This window comes from Panthera leo, chromosome A3 (assembly GCF_018350215.1).
Source record: "Panthera leo isolate Ple1 chromosome A3, P.leo_Ple1_pat1.1, whole genome shotgun sequence".
NCBI classification, from domain to species: domain Eukaryota; kingdom Metazoa; phylum Chordata; class Mammalia; order Carnivora; family Felidae; genus Panthera; species Panthera leo.
In genome coordinates, this window is record NC_056681.1 from 130,254,822 (window position 1) to 130,275,402 (window position 20,581).

A 20,581-nucleotide genomic window follows, 5' to 3' on the forward strand; every position below is an offset into this window, starting at 1 on the left:
GTGTCACTGGCTGAACCTCGGGTCACTCCGTCCATACCTCTGTTGAGGCAGTATGGCTCAGGCTGTGGGATCAGAAGAACTCCCGTCGAACCCAACTCTAGTGGCTCTGACCACGTGACTTTGGACAAGTGACTTTGCTGCTTTGAACCTCACTTCTTCTCTGTAAAGTGAGGGTCTATAATGTGTACTTAACGGATGCTCTAACCTTTAAATGAAACAACCTATCCTAAGTCCCTCATCTATAAAATCTCTCAATGTTTGATGGTTTCCTTTCCCTCTACCATTTTTTTTTTTTTTTGGTATTCTCCTTATTTTGCTTTACCTCCTAATTCTTTGTGCCTGTCCCCCTTTTCTCCACTTTTGGGTTGCAAGCTCCCTGAGTACAGCAAAAGTACCTTACCTAAGTCAATAACCCCACGGTACTTTGTCACCACAAAGAGGTTAACGACGCTGCATAAGCCGAATGGAACAGACATAATGGACATAGGGATCGCCAGATAGGGACATTGAGACGAAAAGAGAGTGAAACTCCGAAGTTCTTGGCAGGCCAGCCCCACCCCCGGGGACAGTGGTAAAGTGGTGAGCTGGAGAAAAGGCCCCTGCTTCTCTCCCCCACACGAGACACACACATTCCACCCATTTTAATCAGGGCCTTAGCTAACACATTATGCACATTTCTTTCATTCCCAGCCTCCTTCTGCAGCTCAGTATAAAACGCCATTCACACGCCCCCCTATTTTCCCCCCCTCATGCTGGACAAATGCATGGAACCCAAAATGCCCACCCCTGCAGGATTTCAAAGCACGACCTTTACCCTTTGGTGGTAAGGTTTCTTCACACACCCTCCAAAGTCTTGGACCAACTCTATGCAGAGTCCTCTGGCACAAGCTATGGGACTCCCTAACATGTCCAATGTCCCTCCTCTGTAACCCTGGGGCCACAGGGTCTGCTGGAGAAGGTTCACCCATGCTGCCTTGTAGAGAGGAAAATGAACGAGCACAGCCAAAAGCCCATCGTTGTGTAGGTCTGGGGGCGCTTCCACACTTGGCCCTGGGTTTGTGGTCTGGCCAGCAGGAAGAAGGCAGCGGTGTTAATGGCAATCAGCCATCCCTGTGCTAATTTCCCCTCATTTGCTTTGAAACAGGTCTTTTAACACCTATTCCCTAGATGGGTGGGAGAAAAAACAGGTTAAGTCAGTGTTGCCAGGGAAAGAGGAAGGGGGTAGGCAAATAATTAGACACACGAATGCTCTTTTGTGGCCTCGATTTTGCTAGTGTTTGTTTACACCTTTTAGGATGCACTCCTCCTCCTGTGATGACTTTAGGAAATTTAAAAAAAAAAAAGAAAGAAAGAAAATACACAATACTCCGTTTCTGATTAAGTTAAGCTATAGGAGTCATAAACACAGCACAGAACTGACGGCAGAAGAAACAGAAATCGATTATCTAGTTTGCCACTTAAGAGCTGTTTGACCTTGGAGAAGTAACCCAATGTCTCTGAGTCAGTTTCATATATATATATATATATATATATATATATATATATATATATATATATTCTACATTGCTGGGTTGCTATAAGGATTTGAGATAATGAATACAAAATAGCTGTCAGGACACTTGGCATAGACCCTCGGGTAGTGGTGGTGTCTCCAATCTTCTTCAAATTGATTACTCTTTGAAGCTTTTTTCTTTTTTTTTTTTTAACTTTTTTTAATGTTTGTGTATTTTTGAGAGAGACAGAGCGAGAGAGGGGAAGGGTCAGAGAGAGAGGGGGACACAGTAGCTGAAGCAGGTGCCAGGCTCTGGGCTGTCAGCACAGAGCCCGACGCGGGGCTCGAACTCACGGACCCGGAGATCATGACCTGAGCTGAAGTCAGAATCCTCACTGACTGAGCCACCCAGGTGCCCCTGAAGTTTTTTTCTTTTTAATTTTAATACCAGAATAGGTAACATACAGTGTCACATTAGTTTCAGGTGTATAATACGGTGATTCAACCATTCTGTACATCATCACTCAGTGTTCATCATGCTAAGTATACTCTTCATCCCCTTCACGTACTTTACCCATCTCTCCACCCACCTTCCCTCTGAAACGCTTTCTTCTTCTTCTTATTTTTTAAATGTTTATTTATTTTGAGAGAGCACGAGAGAAAGAGAGTGGGAGAGGGATAGAGAGAGAATCCCAAGCAGGCTCTGCACTGTCAGTACAGAGCCCAACGAGGAGCTTGATCCCATAAACCGTGAGATCATGACCTGAGCTGAAATCAAGAGGTGGACGCTTTACCGACTGAGCCACTCAGGTGCTCCCTGATATGCTCTGTTTTAAACCAGTTCCCCTCAGTTACAGTTACTATTTTTTTCCCAACAAGACCATTTTTTACTTGAAGCCTACTTCAGAATACACAGTGCTAAAAGATATATATAAAATATTCCATCCAAGAAAAATAAAATACACATTTTCTTCAAGTACACACAGAAGGATCCCTTGGTTAGATCACCCAAAAAGAGACATAACAGAGATTACAAATTTAAGAAGACTGAAATCAAATGAAGTACATTTTCTAACCACGATGGCACAACAACGAAAGATCCACAATAAAACCAAGCTGGAAAATCCGCACTGTAAATATTAACTGGGTGATACGTAAATATTAAACAACACCCTATTGCACAAGCAACGGGTCAAATATGAAACCAAACGGCACATCAGAATAGCTCTCAAAACAAAAGGAAAAGAAAACACAATATTCTTTTGACCTGAATCTGAAAGAGAGAAGACCAGCAGACATACAAGGGGAGGAACCTTTGTGATCTTTCCCTAAATCAGCAGCCAACCACTTGCTTGTAGATCCTTTCTGGTTCACATGCTCCCTTCTGCCCTGCAGAGGACAGAACTCTGTAAACCACCCTCCCCAGACCCCATTCCAGCTGGCTTTCTGCCAGCTATCGCCAGTGGGGGGCGCTTCTGGCAGGTTGGGAGCCAGGGTGAGGGACGCACTATTTAAAAAAAAAATTTTAAGTGTATTTATTTATTTAGAGAGAGAGAGAACCAAGGGGGAAGGGGCAGAGAGAAAGAGGAGGACAGAGGATCCAAAGCAGGTTCTGTGCTAACAGCAGAGAGCCCCATGCGGGACTTGAACTCGTGAACCATGAGATCATGGCGTGGCAGGCTAACACTTAACCAACTGAGCCACCTCCGTGCCCCAAGGAGGGGCTGTTTTTAAATGTGCCCTTCCTGCTGCCAGCAGTACCTCTGGTGGTGGAAACCTCATCAGTGGCAGATACGGCAGAGCCAGGTAGGGTCCTGAGAGCAGGGAGGGAGCCTTCAGAGCCTGGAAACTCGGTGCAGGGTCGGGGGCAGGTGGTCTCAGCAGCTGTGGGGGCAACACGGGCTCCTGCACAGTGTGCTGGCCACAGTGCTTCCCACAGCAGCCCCAGCGGTAGTGTTTGTGGTTCTGGATAACATCATTTTAGACACACACACACACACACACACCCTTTTCCCTCACTGACCCGGGGATGGCAGCATCTGGCCAGACTTATTAATCTGGGATACACTTCCCCTCCTTTTTATTAAAAAGACTTTTTTAGAGCACTTTCAGGTTCACAGCAAAGTTGAGCAGAAAGCACACGGGTATCCCAGATGCCCTTTGATCTCGCACACACACGCATGCACACACACACACACACACACAGACAGGCACACACACACTCACACGCACAGGCTGCCCCATCATCGCAATCCCTCACCAGAAGGTACGTTTTGTTACAATCCACGGACTATACTGACACATCATTATCACCGAAAGTAGTTCCCATCAGGGCTCCCTCTTGATGGTGTGCGTTCCGGGAGTTTCACAAATGTATAATGATGTGTCCCCACTATTGGAGATGGGGTCATACAGAATAGTTTCACTGCCCTGAAAATTCTCTGTGCTCTCCCTCTTTATCCCTCCCGCCCCCGAGCCCTTGGCGACCACTGGGCTTTTCACCACCTCCGTGGTGTTTCCTTTTCCACAATGTCACGTAGTTACAATCGTACGGGATGTAGCCTTCTCGTATTGGCTTCTTTCACTCAGTAAAATGCGTTTCAGGTTCCTCTGTGTTTTCATGGTTTGATGGCTCATTTATTTTTAGCATTGAATAAAATTCCATCGTCTGGAAGTAGCACCGTTTATTTATCCATTCACCTCCTGAAGGACGTCTTTGGTGTTTCTAAGTTCTGGCAATTGTTAAATAAAGCTGCTAGAAGCATCCTTGCGCAGGTTTCGGTGTGGACATAAGCTTCCAACTCCTTTGAGTAAATACCAAGCAGTGGGACTGCTGGATGTGAAGATGGAAGTATGTTTCGTTTGGCAAAGACCTGCCAAAGTGTCTTCCCAAGTGGCTGTGCCATTTTGCGCTCCCAGCAACGATGAGGGAAAGCCCCTGTTTCTTCACATCCTGTCCAGTTTCGAGCCTTGTCGGTTTTCCAGATTTGGGCCATTCTCATCGCTGTGTACCAGTATCTCACGGCTGGTTTAATCTGCATCTCCCTGGTGACATAGGATCTCGAGCGTCTTTTTATGCGTTTCTTTGCCATTGACATATCTTCCTCGGTGAAGTGTCTGTTCCTATCTTACAACAATTTTTTTTTGTTTTGTCTTTTTTTAAATTTTTTCCGCTTTATTAAAATATAGTTGACACATGGCATTGTGCAAGTTTCAGATTTACCGCGTGTCGGTCTGATACACTTAGATATTGCAAAATAATTAACACCATCGTCTTTGCTAACACCTCAATCGTGTCGCATGATTACCATTTATTTTTTTGTGGTGACAACATTTAAGATCTATTCTCCTAGCAACTTTCAAGTGCATAAGACGAGATCGTTAACTATAATCACCATGCTGTGCATTAGATCCTCGGAAGTTACTTGTCTTATAACTGGGCATTTGTACCCTTTGACCTCCATCTCTCCAGTCCCCCCTGCGCCAGGCCTGGGAGCCTCTGGTAACCACCACTCTACTCTTGGGACTTTCTGGGAGGGGAAATGCATGCTTTTCCTGAGTCATTGAGTTTCCAGGATCACTAATACCTTGGAATCCGCTCATTTGCTCCTTCATTCATTTTTGCATTTGAAATGGGGCTCAAGTTGTTTCTTTCCTCCCCAAGTGGGAGGGATAGTTTTATTTCCATAAACATTGTTTTCTTCTTGTTCTAGAGTTCTTCAGAGATAGAACCGGTCGGTACATTATGAAATGTAGGAGCCGAATAGAATTTTCTGAGTAAGGAGGCCACAGTTCTGCGTCCTACGCACTAGTACAGGCCATTTGCTAATGGAGCGGCAGAGTCCCAGAAAGCCTGGTGCCCTGCCCTCCTCCGTGGAAGGCTGCCAAGTTACTTTCCCCCCCAGAGGGTCTGGCTTAACCCCACCGTTGTGCCTTTACTTTTCCTGCTTTTATCGATCGCCCCTTTCACTGCTGTCTTCACACAGCCATGTTCTTCTCTTGGCCGCAGAAAAACCCGTGAAAGGATCACGGTCCCACACAATGAGTTTCTATCCAACCTGAGTCCTCTCTGCCCTTAACAGCAACTAGTGTGGGAGCCCTTCGCTGATCCCCCATCCGCGCCCAGGTCCTCCCGTCCTTGACTGCTTCCGTTAACGCGTTTGATCCTGTTGGCTCTGAGAAGCCCGGGTGAAACCGGAGGGCCTTTTTTTCTGTTCCCTCCTTTCCATCACTGAGCATTTTCAATTAAGCCGGGCTGAATTCAGCCAAGGCGGCTCTGCCTGGCATCTTTATAACAACATGCTTAATTATGCTGTCCCGTTGAAAACGGAAGCGTTTCCTGGGGATCCTCAACCGTATGTCTAGATTTTGTCACACCACATCTCTCTGAAAGGCCACAACCTCTCTGCAGCCTTTCGGCCACCGTTCTGCGTCTGGCTTCTGTCCTGACCTTGGAATATGGCAGCAGGCACCTGAGGTCTCTTAGGCCCCTGCTCTGGCTTCCCTGAGATCCATGTTGCACAGCCAGCCAGTTGTGGCCATTGGAATGCTGACCTGTGGCTATGGCTCCGTCATTCCCATGCCATTGTCCTGAACATGGCGTCCTGTGGCACAGGGGCCATTCCTCGCTCGTTGCTGTCGGTGTTGTTTCTCTGGATCTCCAACCCCGCCCTTTACCACTTCCCCATGTCTACCCGCACGGCTTGGAGAGCGTGTTTGTGTCTCTTCCCCGGCCACCGCCTCTTCATACATTAAGACCACGCTTGAACTTTGTTTCTGCCATCAACCCTTAGGTGACAGTTCCCCCCACCCCCCAAAAAAGTCCCAGGTCTTTCACTTGGTGTTTCTAACACTCTGCATGCCGTAACACTTGTCGTGCTGTGTCATAAACTTCGTTTGGGTATCTTTGCCCCTGTTGACCCATGAGCACTTTCAGAGCCTAGAAGACGTATCTGATTCACTAGTGCATTCCTAGAGACTAGCCAAGTCTTGGGCATGCAGTAGAACTGGATGGCTAAGTGTGCAAAGCCTTCCATTTTTTTTTTATATATAAACAGTCTTGAATTTATTGGAGGACCAGTTTCCAGGCTCTTGCAGAACTATAAATATGTGGGAGATACGTTTTCTGCTACCAGGCAACACAGGATGTAGAAGAAGGGAAAAACTAAATGCACAAACACCTTCGTTAGGAAACTGCAAGGGAGAAGGGGACGGAGAACTGAAGCAGCGGCTCTGAAGTGACGGGAGCTACTAGTCAGTGAGGCCAAGGGCATCCGTCCATCCAGTGACGGATAGTTATTCTTCCAGAAAGACAACAAGTCCTGAGTGCCTCGCCTCCCACCGCAGGTGAGGCAGTGCCGAACTTCCCATTGAAAAATGCTGACACAGCCATCGCATAATTGATTGTCCTGGCTGCAGATTCCCAAACTGCAAATCGCTCCGAGCTGAAAGGGGCTGGAAAATGAAATTTCTCGGGAAATTCGCTGGAGAGCCTCCATGCAAATTAACATGTCCAATTTTCTTCAGGTGGCGTGCGTTAGGTATCCTATTATCCCTCCTCAGTAATTGCAGCCTTTGGGCTTTTTGGAGCTAAAATTACATAAAGGTAAAGTGGAATCTTAGAATTGTATTACTAGCAGGAAATTAGAAAAGACGGCATGAATGTTTCGCTGGCTGCCTTTGAGCGTAAGAAGATAGTGGAGGTATATATATCTGCTACCCAGCTCAAGTCTCAAACTGGATGCATTAGTTGTCTCTTGCTGCCATAACAACTCACTAGACATTTAGTAGTTTGAAACAACCCGCCTGTCCCCTCGCAGTCCTGTGTAGGTCAGAAGACCTAGGATGGTTTTGCTGGTTCTCTGCTTAGAGTCTCACACGGCCAACCTCAAGGTGCCGGCAGGGCTGAGCTTCTTTGCAAGAGCTCTGGGGAAGAACCTGGATCTTCCGGTTGTTAGCCGAATTGAGTTTTGGGGATTGTAGGACCGGGGTTCCCGTTCTCTGGTTCCTGGAGGTCACTCATGGTTCCTCCCAGGCTGTCCCGAGGTCCCCCTCCGGCAAGGCACATCAAGTACCCGCTCACAATTCGAGTCTCCTCATCTCTCTGCATACAAACTGAGAAAGTTCTCTGGTTTGAAGGTCTTGTGTGATTTGGGAGGTCCACCTGTATAACCCGGGATCCTCTCCCTCCTAAAGTCAATAACCTCAATCACTTCTGAAAGTCTCTTTTGCCATGGGACACGCGTATTCACAGATTCCAATCGCTAGACGGGGGGCCTCTTTGGGAGCCATTATTCTACCTAAGACACTGTATAAATGTAGTTTGCCATAGTGTGTATATGTGGAACTGTGTCAGTTAGTTTGTTTTTTTTCCTATGTATGGAGCTCAATTAGAAAGGTGTTAAAATAAAATGAAGACCACTTCAAAATCCCTGAAGCAGACAAAAACCGTGAAGCCGTGTAAGGGAAATGGAATCTAGCTGATTTCGTGAACACATAAGCAAACTGTAATGGGTTATGTCTTATAAGTGCTTCTGATGATTACAAATAAAACATAAGTTGTCTTCCTAAAATGGTGTAAGACCATTCCTTTGAGCCAATCTCCTGCCATCTGGAAACACCTGTTGTAATAACAAATCATGTAAAGTTGAAGCAACTTTCTCATTCTCACTTTATGATCCATCCTGTAACGATGTGCCTCCCAGCCACACGCCTTTGGGTTTGAGGTCTCCCTGTTTGCAGACACTTTGTTTTTCACATGAAACAATGTTCATAGCAAGCAAGGCTCTGAATTTTCTTTTGACAGAGGTCTATGAATAAATGTACTAGATTCGGGGCACATAATAGACGTTCAATAAATGCAATTCTTAAAGATACTGATGCGTTTGTCTTAAAGATACTCCGTAGCCAGCCAGCCACGCTGGTTGAACCCACGTGCAGACGCCAAAACAGACACACTGATTGTCTCTGTCCTCGCTATCCCTGGTGCTCCTCAAGGAACATTGTCATAAAGATTCCAGGTCAAAGGATGAAACGTTCTATCTTCTCATGCTAAGACAGAAGGCAACGGAAGCCACACCACAAAACAGGGAGATTATTGTCTCTGAGTCCTGGGTCCTCAACACTTCTTTCTTCTCTGGATGACTCAGTCCACTTCCAATATCTATAAATATAGATCATATGTGAGAACACTACAGCCCGGTGGTTTTCGCCTCGTTTTTCTGCGATGGCCACAAATGGCCTCCAATGCAACCAAATGCTTGCAAAGTAGAGAATGTAATTCCAGAATCAGTTTAATGGTGGGTGGCAAAGAGGACCTCATAGGACGATAGCTGGTACATAATGAAACGACAGCTGAGTAACTGAAGTTCAAGGAGAATGTATCAAACACCGAAACTCAGTGAGATGTCTTCTTTTTCTCCAATTGACTCGTTATGAAACTATCTAATCTTGAAGATTCTGTCAGCTATTTTGAAAAAAAAAAACATAGTTCTTAAAATATTTTGCATATATTTATTATCAGGTGATTTTTTTTTTTTTTTTTTTTACCCTCAATGACATGCACTTTTAAGAACTCTGATTACGAAATTTATTGCGGGGATCCTGGTGGGCAAACAGTATCTAGCAGGTCAGAAACAATGTGATGACACGTTACCATTGATATCATTGGAGTTCACTGTTAGAAATTAAGCTTTTCACAAAATTGACTAGAGGGGCACCTGGGTGGCTCAGTCGATTAAGTGTCCAACTCGGTTGCAGCTCAGGCCACGATCTCACAGCTTCGTGAGTTCGACCCTTGCGTCGGGCTCTGTGCTGGCAGTGTGGAGTCTGCTTGGGACTCTCTCTCTCCCTCCCTCTCCCCCCCCCCCCCCATCTTGTGCTTTCTTTGCCTCTCTCAAATAAATAAAATAAAACTTAAAAAAAAATGACTACGAAGTGTGCCATGGGTGACTTCTTTGTGCCCAGCACCATATAACAATAACCAAATGTGATTGGCTTTATGATCTCTTAACAATAATTGACTTTGTTACGTTTCCCTTGGATTATCACAGATGCAAGATTTCAAGTCCCACAACTCGCTAAAAAGCCTCTCTGTTTGCCTGAGCTTCTTTCTCTCCCTGAACCAAGAACAGAGTTACCACCCACATGTATGGTAGTGAGTAGCTCACACTTATTTCGAGGCTGGGTGGGAGGAAGCATGGAGGGAAAGTGGGTCATCCTTTTTTTTTTTTTTTTTATGTATATACAAAACCAAAAATCCGTTTCAGAGGCCCTTATTTAAAATAAATGGGAAAAAAATTGAAGGCTTTCCCCCTACCCGTTGTTCAGAAATATAATAAAAAGTCATACATCTGCAAATTTGCTTTGTTTTACCAAAACAACACAAGTAATCAACACAAATCTCACATTTCTGGTCTCCCAATTGGACGGGCTCAGGAATTCGGTGAATCACGCCATTCATACAAATTGTTTTCTTTTTTCTTCTTTATCTCTGGTCTGAACAATAGAGTCAGACAAGCCAGTTGACTGTTAAGTGTTCCTTAATTCACTCTGGATTCCTTAATCTGATTCCTTGATAGATGATTCTTAGTGGGATTTTGAAAGGTTGGGTTGGAAGGATGGATTAAACCCTTTTCTTGAGCTATTTATTGAATTCTAAGCTGTGGGAGCTAGTGATTCATTACAGGGAGTTTACAACCTAAGCATATCAATACTAATTGAGTTATTCCTTCTGTAACCTGGGGCGCCTGGGTGACTCAGGCCATTAAGTGTCCGACATCAGCTCAGGTCATGATCTCACGGTTGGTGGGTTCGAGCCCCACGTTGGGCTCTGTGCTGACAGCCTGGAGCCTGGAGCCTGCTTCAGATTCTGTGTCTCCCTCTCTTTTTTGCCTTTCCCCCATTCACGTTCTGTCTCTCTGTGTCTCTCAAAAATAAATAAACGTTACAAAAATTTTTTTTAAACATTTGTAAGAAGTGCCCGATCTTGGGGCGCCTGGGCAGCTCGGTCAGTGGAGCGTTCAACTCTTGATTTCGGCTCAGGTCACAGTCTCACGGTTCACGAGTCTGAGCCCCACGTCGGGCTCCTCGCCGACTGTGCAGAGCCTGCTTGGGATCCTCTCTCTCCACTCCTCCCCTACTCACGCTTTCTCTGTGTCTCTCTCTTGAAAAATAAATAAATAAACTTAAAAAAAAAAAGGAGAAGTGCCAGATGCTCCTGTATTGAGAACCATTTGGTGTATGGAAAACCATTTGTGTAGAGCCCTTTGTAATTCATAAAACACTTCCACATATATGTATCACCACAAAACGTCACGGCCTGTACATTTTATTATATGAATTTTACAGATGAGAAAAACAGGGCCCAGAAGTTTTAGAAAACTTGGCTTTTGCCAGGCAAGAGCGAAACCAAGCTCTGTTTGACACAACGCTAGATTTCGCGATCACTGTGCTGCTCCACGTTCCGAAGGGACCTTTTTCTCTTCTTTCCCCTCCACCTTCTTGTGGACCCTCTTCCCTCCCACTTTCGCTGCCAGGAGGAAGCATCCGTTTTCATTGCAAAATGCCCAGTGACCTCCCACCTTCTCCAGACCCGTGCTCCCGCCCCTTTCGCACAGTCTTTGCTTTGGTTGCCTGTCTTCAAACCCAGTCTTTGACAGCGGGTCTAACACACGCCAGTCTCTGTGCTCAGGAACAAGGGAGCAGAGGAGATGTGACCCACGGCCCACTTGGGAGCTGTACAGACCGACTGGAGAAAACGGACAGAAACATCCACTCGGCCTGTACTTACTGAATGCCTGACATACACCACACAGTGTCCTAGGCCCTGTCCACTCCACGGGGAACACAACAGACACAGCCCTTGAACTCAGGGAGCTGATAGTTACCGGTAGAATGGAAATGACAAGACTGAGCAAGACAACGTATGATATGGTGATGCTCACGAAGTGACAGCCCAACCCATCCCCCTACTGTGACTGCTAACGGGCTGTGAACCTCAGAGCTGGCCAGGTGCGGACCCATCTAAATATAGCATACCCGTCTCGGCTCAGATAACATCTTTACGAGAATGGGAATTAAACCATAGAATGCATTACTACTGCTTCTAATATGTTTAAGCGGCAGTGATTGAAATGAAAATACTACTAGTTTTTAAGTATCTACCTTGTGTCTATCGCACGAGATGACTTTTCATGCATTATTTCTTCCCACATAACAGTCTTGGGAGGGAAGTATGTTTATCTCTCGTCAATAGAAAGAGAAATTGAGCATCGCGAGGTTAAGTAAATGGTTCAAGGACACACAATTTCATCCGGTTGTGAGCTAGGCACCCACTAATACTGCCCCAGCATGGCCTCGTCCATTGCACACTCAGAGATGCCCTCAAACTTAAGTTTCGAGTGGAATTTTAATGCACAGTAAGAAACAGAGGGTGGGAGGAAAGAAACCAACAATTGCTAGGAAAGTACAAGAAAGAGTAGAAACGACAGATAAATCACTGTTAGGATTTTTTTTCCCCCACCTTTTTTACAGGCAGCTCAATTTGTCAGACAAGAAAAGGTAGAGAAGCATTTAGCTGTCTGCCTGCACCCCAACCAGGTCTGAGGAAATTGCTTCTAGAAGTGCAAATTTGGCTTAAAAGCCTGTGGGCTGACAAAAAAAAAGCTATGTAGGCTCCACTAGAAAGCTTTGTTGCCTATTGTGTTGGTGTGAATGTAAAATTAGGAGGAGATACTTGGGATTTAGATATACTGACTCTTTCACGATTCTAAGTACAAGGCAGCTGAAAGATTTGGTTCCCTGCTCCTGCAAGGTTCTAGGTCCCACCGGGGAAGGCCGGGGGAAGTCACCCAGAACCTGCACCAAGAACATTCTGTCCCCAGCATGGCAGTGCTAGTTTGCAGTAACCAGACCTGGGTTCAACCTTCTCTCCACCAAGCAACCGGTGGAAAGAGCTGGTGCAGAACCCACTTCTCGAAGCCTTGGCTTCGCAGCTTGGCCTGGGGATATTGTAGTTAGAACCGGAAAGTGGCATTTCCGGGCTCCTCACAAGAACAGGACCCTTACTGATCTTATTTTTGTTCCTATGCGTAGTAATAGTATCATCATCACCTCCGTCTTTTCTTTTCGTATTTCCTTTGCCTAGAATAAGTTTACCACTAGATAAGCTTTTAGAAAACTTTCCAAAATAGCGTCTGTTAGGGACTGAATGCCCCCCGCCCCCCAGATTCAGGTATTGAAGCCCCAACCCCAAGGTGACCGCATTTGGAGACAGTGTCTTTCTGTGGGTAATTAAGGTTATAGGAGGTGATAAGGGCGGGGCCCTGATCCAACAGGATTAATGTCCTTCTAAGAAGAGAACCAGAGAGCTGGCTCACACCCTTTCTACCATCTGAAGACACAGCAAGAATGCAGCTGTCTGCAAGGCAGGGAGAGGGTTCTCACCAGGAACCAAATTGGTGAGCATCTTGAGCTTGGACTTCCAAGATTCCGGAACCGTGAGAAATAAATTTCTGCTGCTTAAATTCCCTGGCCTGAGGTGGTTTGTGATGGGAGCCCCAGCTGACTGGTACAGCCTCTCCTACAGCCTCAGAAGAGATGTGCCCATGGAATCGCGTTGCTCGGCTCTGTCCTCCCCAGCATGCCCTGCCGTTCTTCTGTGATACCAACAGTTTCTAACCTATATGACGGCCGTTGGAATGCATGTCCCCTCTCCTAACAGAAGGCGAACTCACCTCAGGATGGCCAGCCTCCAGCACGGAAATGGACGTTCGTAGCAGATGCTTAGTGACTACTGAATACATCCATGCGTTCACACATCCATGCGTATCACGGATACGTGTTGCTCCCAACAGTTAATATTTGCTTGCTTTAGATAACTAGCCTTTATTTGTGCTGCCCTCTGTAATTGTACTTAATGTGACATGTCAGGTCTGTATTATTGATGCAAATGTCTGTCTCCATCCATCCATAGGCGTTCAGTGTAGTAACCTATCTGTCGTACCTTAAGAAGCATCTGGAACTCTGTTTAGGTCAGCAGATGACTATGGAGAGAACATCATAATAATTTGGTGTACTTGCCTGGAGGTTGGGGACATTTCATGCGCTGGAATTTCTAGGTTGGTGGGAGAGGCAAAGAAGCAGATGCTTTCTGGAGAGCTAGAGCCAGAAAGGCAAAGGCTAAAAACACTGGTGTTGGAAGGCTGACTGGCAGGAAGGGTGGTTCCAATAAGGGGTGGTCAAAAGCCATACAGGAGTGATGACTTGTCAAATTTTCAGAAACATACACTAGATCCGTAATACTGGATCTTTTAGCTCAAGCGATTTTTATTTATTTATTTATTTATTTATTTTTGAGAAACAGAGTGAGACAAAGTAAGACTGGGGGAGGGGCAGAGAGAGAGGGAGACACAGGATTGGAAACAGGCTCCAGGCTCTGAGCTGTCAGCACAGAGCCTGACGCGGGGCTCGAACCCACAGACTGTGAGATCATGACCTGAGCTGATGTCGGACGCTCAACCGACTGAGCCACCCAGGCGCCCCGTGATTTTTTTTTTTTTAATGAGAATAAGTTAAGGGGTAGAATGTTGGACTCCGTTTGGGGCATTCAGAATCAGGGGAGTCGGTGCAATGCCAGAGGAGAAATAGAAGCACGCAGTCGGAAGAAAAGCCAGAATTCTCAGAATTATCTGCAGGAGTCGGTGTTCATTCAAGCCATGAAACTGGGTATTTGAGCCAAGTTTCCCCGAACCCCCTAATGGCATCTGGGCTGCACATTCACAGAGCTTAGTAAAGAGTTCTGGGCCCCTGCTCTGAACAAGGCCCTTGGCTGAGTGCTGATAATTCCAAGATAGGACACAATCCCCACCAGGACATGGCACAGATCAGGAAGATTGGTATGATTGCCTAGAGATTCATGTTCTTCTGAACGTGAAACTGCCATTTGCATTTGGAAACACAGCCTGGGATGGAAAGTGGATCAGAGATGGAGAAGAACACAGAGGAGACGGACAGCACTGTCTTCACAGCCTACACAAGAAGCCTGGGTGTGTGAGATGAGTGTCCTTAGGTCTATTACAAAGGTGAACAAACAAAAACCCAGCACATGGGATTGACTTGGCCAAGGTCACGCCTGGGTGGTAGCAATATAGGGACCACACCACGCCTCCCACTGCCAGGCAGGAGGGTCTGGGGAAGGGAATGCAGACGCTGGGATGTCAGTCCCAGTATCACCTCGAAGTCACTCCTTTGCAAATCCCCAGATCATATGAAAATGAAGAGTGACGGAAGGGACTTTATAGAACACCTTTCAGAGGTCTGAGGGGGTCCAGCCATCATGCAGATTTGGAATAGCACATGCACAACCCCAGATACGTTCATGAGTATGTAAATATAATCCCATTATCATGCTACTGTTAATGCAACCTAGTGTTTCCTTTTTCCTGTAGCTTTCCCCCTTCATGCCTTCTGCCTCACCTTATCTCTTCCATAGTTTCCCCCCATTACATAGGCACTCATTCACTCAATCCGTTCATTCACTGGCTTTATATCTATTTATTAGGCCCCAATTAGGTGCCAAGTATTATGCCGGTTGCTGAAGATGAAACGGTAACAGCAAACAAACAATCAAACACAGAGATTCCTCATCTCGTACAACTTCTATGTTCTAACAGGAGGCCAACAAGAAACACGGAAATAGGTAAACAGCAAGTCAAAAGATAAGTGTTGTGGGGAAAAGGAAAGCAGGACAGGGGGGTAAAGGAAAGCAGGAGTGGGGGTGGCTGAGAGTGGAGATGCCTGGGTTGCACTAGGGTGGTCTGTGAATAGATACTCTCAGACATCAAACTTCTGGCATCCGTTCTGCAAAAAATGAGCTAATACTGAATATTTGTGTTCTACTGCGTTCTTTCTCCGACCAGTAATGCCTCGTGGAAACCCTTCCCGAGTCGATCTGGTTTGCTCTGATGCATTCCTTTGAGAGGCTGTATAGTATTCTAAAATGTAAGCACACCATACATAATTCAGCTGTTTGCTACTGATGGACATCCTTGAATTATTTCGTCTCCTTCTTATAAACGTCCAAGGAGACGGATGAGAAATCAGTGGGGCTTGTAGCCAATGTTCACGCTTCCTTATAATACAAATGAGTGCTATCAAACACGCCCATGTGGCAGACAAGGCTTGCAGTGGTGGAGAAAGGGTCTCTGCGTTCTCTTTGCCTTAGTGTGCTCTCACCTCTTCCTCTTCCGTAAACGTGAGGCTTGCCTTGTTCTTTGGTCTTGGGTGGAGCTCTTGGGTAGTCTAGGAGCTGTGAAAACCTAGAATTGAGGAATGAGATCAGAAAAGATCCTAGAAGTTAGTTGGTCTGGTTGACCCAGTTTCTTTTTTTTTTTAATCTTTAATTTTTTTTTTATTTGAGAGAGACAGAGAGAGCATGCGTGAGCGGGGAAGGGACAGAGAGAGCGAGCGAGAGAGAGAATCCCAAGCAGTCTCCACGTTCAGCATGGGAAGACAGAGGGCTATAGTAACAGTAACTAGCTTTGTCTTTTCCTGTTCCTTTCAAGCAAACTTTCCAAATAATATCGAGCATCCCAGATGAGTCTCTGGAATAAGGTTTTAGATGTTGGCACGATATCAGGCACACTTGCGTATGCTCTTAAACAAACCACAGACCCTTCCAAAAACAAAACAAAATAAAACAAAAACAAGGAAAGACAGAAAGACAGGAAGGGAGGAAGGAAGGAAGGAAGGAAAGGAACGATTTCCTTTTCTTGTCAATAAAACTGTACTTTGTACCTTTGCTCCTGGAGGGTTAACATAGACAAGGAATTGTAAGGAAGTGTAGAGTGGGAGGCAACAGATCTATATTTCAGAGTGAATCAAGCACAGTTCCTGAAGGACATAGGCTCCCATTTTTCTCAGAAGGGAGACATCCATCCTTGGGAAGCAAAAGTGAACATTTTTCTCCTCTTTCAAATGGCCCGTCACCTGCCATTCAGCAGTAAACATTCCCAAGAAGATTTTTCACCCCGGAGATAAAAATCTATGTTCTCTCCACATGAAAAAAACTCGCATTCCGTTTTTCATGATCTGTGCACCTTGCAAAGTATTACTGCTAATAACCTCACCACGAAGTCTTACCTTTTGAGTTTTATGCAACTGAAACTATCTGGTCCAACTGGGTCTTGGGGAAGTTTCATTTAGCAACCTTGTACTAAATTAGGAGTCTCATATTTTCCACGTGGTCCTTGTGGTGCCCATGCATAGAGGAGGCTGAAAAACTGATAGGTTTGGTAGGAAAAAAAAGAGACAAAACAAAAACAAAAGCAGAAAACAAGCAACAACGTGTCTAATACGTAATTTATTTGCATTTCCCTTCATCCAAACCACAATTTCTCAAAGAAGAGCTCATTCTATTTTTGGAGGCAAAGACTGAACTTGTCACCATAGAGTAATCTGGAACTGGAATGAAAAGCTGTCTGTGCACAAGGCTCGGGGTCTCCGCAGCCCCCCCACCCCCAGCACCCCGCTGGTGGAGAAAAGCGTAGCGTTTTTAGAAGCGAGTTCATTTTTCAGGCTGGGGCCAGGGCACCTGACTTAGAACGGCAACTGTGGAACACAATGAAGGAAATGAAATCCCCTGGGGAAGGAGCAGCGGCTAAAGCAGGGGAACAGGGGCGTTTTCCTGGAGGGGCCCTTTGGGCTGCTGGGAAACCGTGACCACAAAGCAGAGGGCCTGGCCCGCATTGTGCAACCTCGGTGCAGAAAAGGAAGGCTCTCCTCTTCCTACTACGGGCTCCAGCGGGCCTCACATGACAGACCTCCTCTCCGGGGCTGGTTCCTTGAGCTCAAGTTGCATGACGGAAATGAACTTGGAGGTGCCGGCTGGCTGGCGGGGGGGGGGGGGGGTGTGCGGGGGGGGGCAGCAAGTTTTGAACAGAGCGATCCCGCTTCCTCTCTTTCACTTTAGGCCGCTCGAGACAAAATGCTCGTTTTGCCAGAGATGACTCCCTGGCCTAAGCTGGCTGTTGGGAAAAGCCCTCTCAGACAGCGGCTGTAAATCACGAGGCAACCTCTCTCTGTGGGTCCCAAGGCAGCCAACGTGCAAAGAGTGATTTATCAGGCAGCTTCCAACGCAGCTCAATTTTTGGAGGCGGGCGAAAGATGCCCAAAGGCTTTAAGAGCTGAGCCAGGATCCCCTGGAAGAGGAAAGCGGGAGCCACTTTTTTGAGCGGAGGGGGGAGGGGCGGGACTGCTGGATCATCTGGGGGTTTGCATGGGGGTCCTCCTGGGAGTGGGGGCTCCAGACAAGCCTCCCCTTCCCGCCCCAGCCCCGTTTTCTGAGCTCAGAACTGGAAATCATGGGGGGGGGGGTCCAATCGCTTCCTCCTCTCCCCTCCTTGAACACCCCCTCACCCCACATGCTTCCTTAGGCAGGAAACTTTAAATTGCTGGGATGGGCCAACCTAATTGCTACTCTTTTAATAACTCGGTTCACTCCTGAAAGTCCCTGTAAACATCTTGGAAGCAGCGTACCATGGCCGGGAAGGGAAGCGGACGCTCGCCTCTCCTACAGGGCCTGGCTTCTGGGGGATCGGAAGACTGAGTCAATCACGTCCCCTCCCCCTTAGCCTTCTCGTTACAGCCCCCCCAAAACTTATATACTTCTGTCCACAGGTGTCCACTTAATCTCCCCGCTCCCCGCATTCAGGAGACAATTTTTCTTCCCTCCGTCTGAGCAGGCGGTCGCAGTGCTGCCCCACGTTCCACCTTTTCCTTCGCACCTTAGTCATTTCATCCTGCAAATAACAATTCTGATGGGACGCCTGGGTGACTCGGTCGGTTGAGCGTCCGACTTCGGCTCGGGTCGTGATCTCACGGTTCGTGGGTTCAAGCTGTGCATCGGGCTCTGTGCTGACAGCTCGGAGCCTGGAGCCTGCTTCGGATTCTGTGTCTCCCTGACTCCCTGCCCCTCCTCTGCTCGCTCCCTCTCTCTCTCTCTCTCTCAAAATAAATAAACATTAAAAAAAAAAAAAAAGAATTCTGAGAGAACCCAGAAAGGTAGAAAGCTTTGCCTGGAACACCTCAGCAAGGTAGCATCAGAGCAAAAAAGCCTTCCATGCGACTGGCCGGGGTTCCCCTGCTACACCAGCTGCTGTTGCAGAAGACCCTGGGCTTTCCTGTAATAGTCATCAGGCCTGGGATCTGGAGCTCACGGAGATTCATGTAAGATCTTTATACCTTTCTTAGCATCTCCGTTCGGAGTAAACGAGTAGCAGGAATTGCTTGAAAACCAATGAAATAAAATGGCATTGGGAGATACTCAGAACTTCATCTAGACCTGGCTGCTCTTTTTTTTTTTTCTTTTGACATCTCTTTTTTTAGATGATTGCTTTATTTTATGGTGATTTGGGAAGTCAGACGCTTATAGTTTGTCAGAACCTCAGGTACCAGATTCGGAAGCAGGTGAGAGGGTTTGCGAGGTATTTGCTGGTTGGTGGCAGAAGTAAGAACCTTGCTACTTCCTCTGTCATCAAACAGCAGACTGTCAGAACCCCCTTGTCTGGGAGGGGACCAGGCTGGGGCAAGGTAGGGTATCTCTGCCGCAAAACGGGCTGTTTTAGGGCATTGAGTTCTTCCTGGCACGAGGATAGGCCCAAAGCAAGAGGAAGAGAGACACGGCCAATGCCAAGACCAGGTACAGGAACAGATCTTAAAGGGATCAGTAGCAGTTGTGGCTGAGACCACAGGACCAGGTGGAATGGGGTTTGGAATAAAGCATGCCAGGACCCAGAGAGGTGTTATCTACCTGTCCTGGGCACCAGCAGATGCCCGCAGCTGACTTCAAGGGCTCCCACGTAAGTCTGTCTTCAGGGAGTCACTGAAATGCCAATGGCAGGGGATTGAGGGAAGTAGATAACTTCTCAGGGATTGAAATGATACTTTAGGAGGCAAAAGACTTATTAGAAATTAGGCGCCATTAATATTGGTTTAATACAGAGATAGAACGTTTCCTGAGAATACCTTAACTCTGAGATGTTTGGGCACAAAGCTTTCTGGGATTTTAACTACAACTGGGTTCTCAGGAAGGAGAACAAAGGATTAGAAAATCCACATTGAGTAGGATGGGCAAAGGGAGCCTAGGTGGTCTCCATCATCAGCCCCAGTGAGGCTGCGGGAAGTCCAGTGCCCCATCAACCACCGAAATGCTTTAGACAGACGTCAGTGCCCGGTGGGTGGAGACGATGATGGCGAGAGGGAGCCATTCTGGAAGGTAGAACATGGCTGCTGCGGTCTGGAGGGTAAAAACAGGTCAGCGTCTAGGTAACGATTAGAGCTTTACACTTTGCAGGCAGGCAGGCCCGGGTTGGAATTCTGCCCGTATCATTGGCTAGGTGGTCGCGGCCCAAGTGATCTGAACCCCGAGTCCCATTTTTATCATCTGGAAAATGAAGATCGTCATTTCTATCTCATTGGGTTGGTTTAAAGATTGGTCGTGGTGATGTTGGGGATGAAGCAAGAGAACGGGGGGTGGGGGGGGAAGGCCAAGGAGGAGGAGGGCCCAACCCGAATAGGACTACGACACAGTGAAAGTTAGCAGGTCTCCTTCTGTACCCTCACACCACACCCCCCCAGGTGAGACTTCTAGAATCCAGTAGAAATACTATAGTTCAGTGGTGCCTGGGTGGCTCAGTTGGTTAAGCACTTGACTTCAACTCAAGTCACGATCTCACGGTTCATGGGATCGAGCCCCTCGTCAGGCTCTGCGCTGACAGTGCAGAAGCTGCTTGGGACTCTCTTTCCCTCTCTCTGCCCCTCCCTCACGTGCACACATTCTTTCTCTCTCAAAATAAATAAACTTAAAAAAATACTGTGGCTCAAAATGGGCTCAGAAACTCTGTTCCATAAAGTGTGATTCCAGCTGAAAGAGTCTGCGGCAAGGTAGGGGTTGACAGTGTTTACCACGTAGAGATTTTACGGGTAAAATAAAGCACAATGAGATGTGATCGGCCATCATTTAATATTGAGCATCTCTATGCATCTAGGTAATGTTGTAAGAACACACTGACAAAACCTAAGCGTCACTGC